Here is a 9900-nt window from a genome sequence, read left to right on the forward strand (position 1 = left end):
GGTTGAGCTATAGGCGCCGAGCCCAGGATGGGTTATTTCTTAAACTAATAGTTGCTATCTACAGCAAGCCCACAGGCAATATCATATTGAATAGAATAAAACTGAAAACACTTCCACCCAGATCTGGAACTAGACAAGGATACCCATAGTCTCCACTGCTATTCAACACAGTAATGGAAGTCTTAGCCATCACAATCAGGCAAGAGAAGGCAATCAAGGGTATCCAAATGGGGTTAGAGGAGATCAAACTCTCACTCTTTGCAGATGACGTGATTTTGTACCTGGAAAACCCCAAGGACTCAACTACAAAACTCTTAGAAGTGATCAAGGAATACAGCAGTGTCTCAGGATACAAAATCAGTACTTACAAATCAGTACCTTTTATGTACGCCAACAATAGTCAAGCCGAAAAAACAGTCAAGGATTCTATTCCTTTTACAGTAGTGCCAAAGAAGATGAAATGTTTAGCAATGAAACTAACAAAGGACGTGAATGATCTTTATAAAGAGAACTCTGTGAAACTCTGAGAAAAGAAATAGCTGAAGATGTTAACAAATGGAAAAGCATACCATGCTCATGGCTGGGAAGAAGCAACATTGTTAAAATGTCCATACTACCCAAAGCAATATACAAATTTAATGCAATCCCTATTAAAGCACCACTGTCATACTTTAAAGATCTGGAAAAAATACTACTTAATTTTAAATGGAATCAGAAAAAAGCCTTGAATAGCCAAGACATTACTCAGAAATAAAAAAAAAAAATCAGGAGCTACCATGGTACCAGACTTCAGGCTATATTATAAATCTATATTGATCAAAACAACATGGTACTGGCCCAAAAATAGAGAGGTAGATTTATGGAACACAATAGAGAACCAAGTGATGAACCCAGACACTTATTGTCATTTGATCTTTGATAAGCCTATCAAAACATAAGTTTTCCTTAAATAGGGAATCCTTAAATGATTCCCTATTTAACAAATGGTGCTGGGTGAATTGCCTGGTAACATGTAGAAGACTGAAACTGGACCCACACCTTTCACCATTAACAAAAATTCATTCTCACTGGATAAAAGATTTAAACTTAAGATGTGAAACTATAAGGATTCTTGGAAAGAGTGCAAGGGATACACTTGAAGAAATTGGCCTGGGAGAATATTTCATGAGGAGGTCCCCCCGGGCAATTGAAGCAACACCAAAAATATATTTCTGGGATCTTATCAAACTAAAAAGCTTCTGCACAGTCAAGAACACAGTAAGTAAAGCAAGCAGACAGCCCTCAGAACTGGAGAAGATAATTGCTATTATGTTTCTGACAAAGGTTTGATAACTACAATCCACAGAGAAGTCAAATTAATTAATAAGAAAAGAACAAGTGATCCATTTCATTGTGGGCAAGAGACTTGAACAGAAGCTTCACTGAAGAAGACAGGCATATGGTCTACAGACACATGAAAAAATGCTCTTCATCTTTAATCATCAGAGAAATGTAAATCAAAATCACTTTGATATATCATCTAACTCCAGTAAGAGTGGCCCACATCACAAAATCGCAAAAGTATAGATGTTGGCATGGATGTGGAGAAAAGGGAACACTTCTGCACTGCTGGTGAGAATGCAAGCTAATACATTCCTTTTGGAAAGAAGTTTGGAGAACACTCAGGGACCTAAACGTAGACCTGCTATTTGATCCTGCAATTCTTCTACTAGATATATATATACAGAAGACCAAAAATCTCTTTACAACAAAGACATTTGCACCAAAATGTTTATTGCAGCCCAATTCATAATTGCCAAGTCATGGAAGAAGCCCAAGTGCCCATTGACCCATGAATGGATTAACAAACATAAATATACCATGGAATACTATGCAGCCATAAAAAGATGGATGGAGCTGAAACATATTCTTCTTAGTATAGTATCTCAAGAATGGAAGAAAATGTATCCAATTTACTCAGTACTACTATGAAACCAATACATAATTCCCCACACTTTCATATGAATGGTAAAACACAACTATAGCCCAGGATGAAGGAGGGAAGAGGAGGGGAATGGAGGTGAAAGCAGAGCTTTGATGGAGGGAGGGTAATAGGTGGGACCTCACCTATGGTACATATTGCAAGGGTACATGTCAAATCTATTAAGAGTGGAATATAAATGTCTTAACATAATAATTAAGTGAGGTGAAGGCTATGTTAACCAGTTTGATGTAAGCATTCCAAATTGTATATAAAATCAGCACATTGTACCCCATAAATGCATTCATATACACAGTTATGATTTACTAAAAAAAATTGTTAAGAGAAAAAAGAAGAAAAAATAACAGAAGATGTTAACAAATGTAAGGACTTACCATGTTCATAGCTAAAAAGAATCAACATTGTTAAAATATCTGTACTACCAGAATTGATCTACAGATTTAATGTAATCCTCATCAAAGCACCAATGTCATACTTTGAAGAACTGGAAAAAGTAGTACTTTGTTTCATATGGAACCAGGAAAAAAACCCTGAAATAACCAATATAATTTTAAGAAACACCACTGCTGTTTCTCCCTAAACCAACTAAAAATCAATCTTTTTAAGAATTATGGCTCTTGGGTGGCACCTGTCGCTCAGTGGGTGGGGCACCGGCCCCATATACCAAGGATGGTGGGTTCAAACCTAGCCCCGGCCAAGCTACAACAAAAAATAGCCAGGCATTGTGGCTGGCGCCTGTAGTCACAGCTACTTGGGAGGCTGAGGCAGGAAAATCACTTAAACCCAGGAGTTGGAGGTAGCTGTGAGCTGTGATGCCACGGCACTCTACCAAGGGTGATAAAGTGAGACTCTGTCTCTTAAAACAAACAAACAAAAAAATAATATGGCTCTTTCTTTTTCTTTGGTTATTTCTCTACCATGATCAAAATGTGTTATGTTACCCATGGTTTCTCTGGAAAGTGAGTTTGGTGGACAGATTTTCACTTCTTTATAGGATTGTTTTCAAAATAGAATGGTTATGGCTAACTTTTACCTTCTTTTAATGTTTTAATTGTTTTCAAAATAAAGTGGAAAATGCTATTGCTTTCTCAACACAACTCTCTGATACCTTAGTTATTTCACTTCATTACTTTAATTCTCCCTGTTTTTGGTCCTCATCAAGACACCTTTCTAGGAACTGGGAACACAATTGCTACATACCTAGACCTTCAATCACAATTCCCCAAGCCAAGATTAATCTGACCATCTGTTTTCTCCATTCTTCCTTTTAAGCTGTGGTACATGGCTGGAGGAAATAACCAGAGAGATTGTCACCATTAGAAATTTAGTACCCCAGTGTAATGTGAATATCTATGCTGCCCTCACTCTCCTCAAAGCTTGTTCTCTCCACCACCTTTGCCCATGAAGTCCAAATAGATGACCTGGATAGAGGTGGTTGGTGCTCTTGTAACATAAAGTGTTCCTGAAAACTCTTGCAAATCAGACAGTCTAACAATATATTTCAAGCTATGGGGGGTTACTTATTGCCTTTCAACCCAGTAGACAACTGAAAAGGCCCACAGTCAGCTGGGGCCCAACAGGTGATGGTGACTGCTAACCAGAGCCATCAACTATGCCCACTTCCCATAGTGGTGGAATTGGCTATATACTTGTTTTCTTTCTCCAACACATGTAAAGTTTCCAGACTCCTTGCCCATGCCCTAGCACTGCCTAGCCCTCTGGTAGATTGCAGTATTTTTCTCAATTCTTAATCTTTGTCTTCATCCACACCTTTAGCCACATGATTTTCTTATCACTAGTGACATAATGTGGTTCCTACCCCACTGATATTGAGCTTGATTGTGTGACTACCTTTAGCTAATGGAATGTGGATGAAAGTAACAAAGTGCTAATTTGATCCTAGGCCTTAAGAGGTGTCATGGTCACCCATGCTACATGTCACTCATCATTATGGAAAGAATATGTCCAATAGCCAGATGACTTTCTGGTCTTAGAAGAATGAGAGACTCATAAAGAGGGGATACCCAAGCTGCACAATGTTTCATAATATGGATATTATTTATAATATGGATTTATTTAAACACTGCTCAATTGAAGGACACTGGGACATTTATTCAAAATTCTTACAAGTCCAAAGACTGCTTTAGTAAATCTTCTTGCACCTACCTATTACATAAATCTATGAGCGTTTCTGTGGTGTAGACACATTGAGGTGGCATGATGACATGAGATGCCAAAGTGAGTTTTTCTTACTTTCCTATAATTGATAACTAATGTCTACAGGTGTGAAAAAAAGGTCTTCAAAATAACTTCCCTTCTAAATAAAGAGGGCCACATGTTCGGGACCAACTATTTCCCTGCAGGAATTTTCAAGAGGTGCCTTTTCAAAGAAGCCCATTCTACAGCTTCCTCATAAAGAGAGCAGAAGTGAAGGAGTTGCCTTTGAGGAGAAATCAGCATTCTCCCTAAAGTTTTCTCAATGTCTGGAAGGGTGCAGGGTCAAGCACCTCAAATGTACAGTCTGTGGGAGTCTGTGAAAGGCAGAGGTTGACATCTTATTCTGAGTTGGATATGTTTCAGAGCCACTGGCCTTGCATATCTGTTCCAATGCTCCCAGAGCAGCAAATGCAGAGGACAAGATGAAGGGCTCCCTCTCCAGTAAGGTTATACCAATTTACAGCTTCCCCAATAATGTTTCCCCAAATCCTCACCAACATTTATGCTATAAATGTTTTTATGTTTTTGTTAATATGTGAAGTGAAAAGTGATATTTTGTTGCATAAGTGTGAATGTGTATTTATTCTTTACTAAATTGTGTGTCTGTGCCCATTAACCATTTTCTTATTGGAGTGTTTATTTTCTGCCTTAATGATTTTCAAGAGGTTTTATACATACAGACTATTGATTACTTTTCTGTTAGATACATTGCAAACCTTGCTCCTCCTGTGTAGATTGCATTTTATGTCTATTTAAGATGCATGTGACACAAAGCACTTCTATATTTTCATCATCAAATCCTGTTCTTGTATGATTTATTTCCCATTTCCAAAGTGCCATTCACAGATACAAACTGGCCAGGGCAGCTCAAGCCCTTGCACTGTCCTATTACCCAGCATGCTATTGTGTGCTTGAGGCATTAGCCCCACAAGTTACTTTCCTGAGAGCAGCTCTTACATCCTTATTTCTCAGGGTGTAGATAAGGGGATTTAGCATTGGGGTCACTGCTGCATAAAATATAGAGACAATTTTATCCATATCTTGGGACTTTTTAATCTGTGGTTTCACATAAATATATATTAGTGTCCCAAAGTAGATGGTGACCACAACCAAGTGAGAACCACATGTAGAAAAGGCTTTAAGCCTGGCCTTAGTTTGGTGCATTCTTAAGACAGCCCTGAGAATAAAAAGGTAAGAGATAAAGATGAAAATTAAAGGTACTGGCATTGAAATGACAGCACACACCATCATCATAATCTCCAGGGAAATGGTGTTGGAACACAATAATTTAAAGATGGCTTGGACTTCACAGGAAAAGTGGTTCACAGCATTATGCCCACAGAAACTGATAGGAAAGAGCAGAATTGGCATAGTAGTAAGTAGGAAGGCTATCATCCACACAACCAAAGCCATTACAATGCATACTCTAGAAGACATGACCAGGTTGTACCTGAGTGGATCTGAGATAGCCACAAATCGGTCGTAAGCCATAATGGCAAGAAGAAAACACTCAGCTACTGCCAAGAAGGCTCTAATGGTAAGCTGGGCAAAACAGGAGCTGTAGGAGATGGTGGGGAAGTTCTGCAGTGAGTTCACCACGATCAGTGGTACAGTACTGGTAGAAAACAGGAGATCTAGTAAAGACAAGTTACTGAGGAAGAAATACATTGGAGTGTGGAGCTGAGGATTGACTCCTACTAGGAAAATGATCATGCTGTTTCCTGCCAAAGTTACTATGTAGAGAAACATCAGTGCCCAGAAGAGAAAACTTTGGGATGCAGGTTGTTTGGACAATCCAATGAGAATGAATTCAGTCACTTTGGTGTAATTTCCAATTTCCTGGTAATTCATTTCTTCTATCCACAGCTACAGGTGGGGAAAGAAAGCAGTTGAATCAGATCTTTGTCAACAAAGAATGCATTGATTACACTATTAGGTTTATTAAAGCACAAAAACCCTGGACACAAGCTCATCTCCAAAGTTTTTAGCCCCTAACCTACCAGCTGTTTCAGTGGCCCACCCCCATCCCTGAATCCTCTGCTGGAAAAAAATATAAAGGTAGTTCTCTAGCAAAATATTAATAATAAAAATAAAAGGACCTGGACCTTTGGACTTGTGTGAATGCAATATTTGAGGAAGAGAGAACAGAGCATCCACCAGGCTTTCTGACCAACAAGCATCCCATGAGCTTCTACTTTAAGCTAAATGAGACCTAACCATAAGTGGAAACCAATTACCTCATCATTCAGGAACAGAATGAGAAGAGGAATTATGGTGTGGTGGTACAGGGAAAGGTCGTCAGAACAATATTGGTTTTTCTTGCTTAAGTTCACCCTCAAGGTTCCATGTCCCTTCCCACACTGGGATTGAGAAAGAAAGACCTACAATGCTTTCCTCCCAACTCTTCAGCCAGTGCATTATCATTCTTTAGGGTAGAGAAGAGAGAAAGGAAGAAAGGGAAGGTCACAGGGTCAGAATATCTAGGGGAGAGACCCACTGTGGGCCAGTAAGGACTGCCCTCCTGGGTGTCTGTGTTCTCTTCTGACTCTTGTCTATAGATAAACAGGTGTCTAGGGCTGCTGGCCAGGCCAACACTACTCTAGACTTTGTTGCAAATATTCTCTCTGGCTAGCAAGGCCTAGATTGACCTCCCTTGCACCAGAATGGTGAGGTCTGAGAACTTGGCGAGGCTTACTGGACTAAACAAAGCTGGCCACGGATATGTGTGATTCCTGTGTCAATGCTTGTAATGACAGTGCTACAATTTATAATCAATAAATCTTCTGTACCATTTCTCCAGGTGTGCATATCCATTTGTACATTTGCTATTACTTTAAATACCACTTGACCAACGTTAAACCCATCATTTTTCCCCATATCTTTGTATTACCATTTTCAACTTTACTATCTATATCAGTGTCTAGTACATGTTAACACCTCCCAAATGTTAGTTTCTGTCTTACTCTTCACATCACTTAAGTCAACAAACTCTGTTAATGTGTTCATTTAATTTAATAAACATTTACAAACACATAATATGGAGCAGGCACTGAGAACGGTATTCCCTTGCAATGTGTCTTATATCCATACCTTCCTTTCTATTCTCGTGTTTTTGGAAACCAAGAACTCATTACCTAACACAAAGACTCACTACTAGCAACCTCCTGGACACAGATCATGCCCTCAAGGGGTTCAATATCTTATGGGAGGGACAGAAAATAACAGACAATTCTGACATATAATTATGTATTGGGGTAGGTTAAAGGGCATACAAAGAGCATCCAGAAAGGTTACCTGACTAATTCTGATCAAGGAAGTGGTGACATCTCTGCTGAGACATGAAGAATGAGTAGGAACTAGCCAGTCAAAAAGAAGATGGGGGGAGAGAGAAGAAACAAAGGCAAATACCCCAGTTCCTGCTCACTGTCTATGAGATTAAAAAAAAAAAAATTCTGACCATTCCATTATAGGATGAGGAAGATTAGACAGAGGGAGGCACGGAAGAGGAAAAGACTAACTTGATTCCCAAGTAGCTTATCTCATTTTTCAAAGAAAAATGCATGTGGTTAGACCAGAGGTTCTCAAAGTGGAGTCTGTGGACCAGAAGCATCAGCAAGCTCTAGGACTTAAAGATATGGATTCTCAGGTCCCACCCCAGATCCCTACAATTCAGAAACTACAAGAGTGTAGCCTAGAAATCTGTGTTTTAATAAGACTTGAAGGTGGTTCTAATGATTCTAAAGCTTGAAAACCACTGGTTCAAGTATAGCTTAATCATTTCCTGGTGGCTGTCAACTTTCATCCTAAAGCAGGAATAAGAGAAAAAATTAAACATAGACAGCTTTTCAGATGCTTAATAATTGTAGGGTTCCTTCCAAAGAATTTTGTAAAACTATTCAGACACACACACCTACACACATTTTTAAACTAGCATCTGAATTTTTTCATAAGTTTAAATAGTTACACAAATACGATTTCTGACTTAACATATATATTCAGAATTTGCAACTACCTCTCCCTGAATATTCCTTAGAAAAGCCTTGTTTACCCTGAGTGGCATGTATACTTGGGTTTGAAGAGCAAGCACTACAACCTTTCAAAGGCTATTGAGGGGCTTATTCCAATTCCATCTTTTGGTGAAAAGGCTGCTGCTTTGTCCTATAGCAGAGAGCAGGTTTGTCATTTTGAAAATTGGTCACTCCCTGCTGCCATCAGAGCCAAACTATAACCTCATCAGATGTGCTTGATGAGTGGACTGACCCTTCTTTTCTTCGTACTCTTCTGGACGTCTAAGGAAAGCAGCCTCCACTTCCTCTTTGCACTCAAAAGTAACCTGCACCATTCTGACATCGTCAACACCATCCCCCCCCCAAAAAAATCTCAACATGCTATATTCACTGTGAACTCCATGGATGGTGTGAATTTTTTAAAATGACATACCAGCCACTCTATCCCTCAAGTGTAAGATAGAATCATCACCAAATTACATCTATAAGATGAACTGAGTAGCTGACTCAAATCAGCTAGGCTTCTTCCAGCTATGTACTGACGTCTCACTCACTGAAGGAATCCACTCAGTGACAGTGGTGCAGAAAACCCGACCAAGAGTTCCTTCCCGCTCTGACTTAGAGCAAAACTTCCTTTTCCTAAGATTAAATTTGCTTTGGGATGAACATGATATTTTTTGGTAACTCTTCCCTTGCCAAGTTATAACATGTTTGCCTGAATTTAACAAAACTTCGGACAGCCATGATGGATGTCTCACTTACCTATGGCATTGGCTTGTAGTCCTTTACTTGTGGGATGGGAATAACTGTGGTCTCTGCTCAGCAAGTGCTTTGCTTCAGATAGAGGTCAACAGGCTTGATCGTTAGTGACTTGAGGAGTTCAATATTAACAGATTAAAATGGTTTTATGAACCTAAGAGCTGTATATATCAATAGTGAATGAATTATTTCCTGATTATTTCTTCAGAGACTAGAGGAATAACAGGTAATTCTCTTCTACTTCTGAAAAAGCAGGCAGTATAGTAGAAAATGAACATGTGGACAGAGGTGAGTATTTCTTCTTCCCAGAGGTGTAGGCTAAATTTCACTCTTTTTCCTTAACTATCAACATTTCCTAACTAGTTGGTCCCCAGATTCTGAAGTCCACCTGGGACAGACACAAGGGACATCTCCCTAGGCACAACTTGACAAGGACTTCAGAGGCCTGGGCTATGCCAAGAGAATCTTCTGAATCTGAGTTGCTCTATGACTGTCCACTGTTACTTCATTGCCCATGAATCAGGGCTGCAACAAAACCAAAACAGGTAATATGAAGTCCTGTTGTCTTGGTAGAGACAAAGGTAAATGACAGTTGGTGCATCTCCAGCTAGCCTCTCACTCTAGGAAGTGATATATACTTCCCAGAGTCACTCATTGTCTCACAATGTGGCTTAATAAAGTAATCCTGACTTTTCAACATAAAATTTGTTGTAGAGGCAACAGTTGACTTGGGAGTTAACTCTACTGACCTTATTAAACAGAGAGAGACTTAAGAAATACAAAAGTATCTTGGCAATGGGCAACGCTGTGGCTCAGTGGGTAGGGTGCTGGCCCCATATACCAAGGGTGGCGGGTTCGAACCCAGCCCTGGTCAAACTACAACAACAACAAAAGTATCTTGGCAAGACAGCCTTAGGGGAAACTATTAGAGGTGTA

The 9900-nt window shown here is 39.4% G+C and overlaps 1 pseudogene; it reads right to left on the reverse strand.

The window, feature by feature from the left end:
- Positions 1-8540, reverse strand: part of LOC100966427 — a 74447-nt pseudogene extending 65907 nt beyond the window's left edge.
- Positions 8541-9900: the final 1360 nt, after the last annotated feature.

The sequence above is a fragment of the Otolemur garnettii genome, unplaced genomic scaffold (genome assembly GCF_000181295.1).
Source record: "Otolemur garnettii isolate 467f Iridium unplaced genomic scaffold, OtoGar3 scaffold00249, whole genome shotgun sequence".
NCBI classification, from domain to species: Eukaryota; Metazoa; Chordata; class Mammalia; order Primates; family Galagidae; genus Otolemur; species Otolemur garnettii.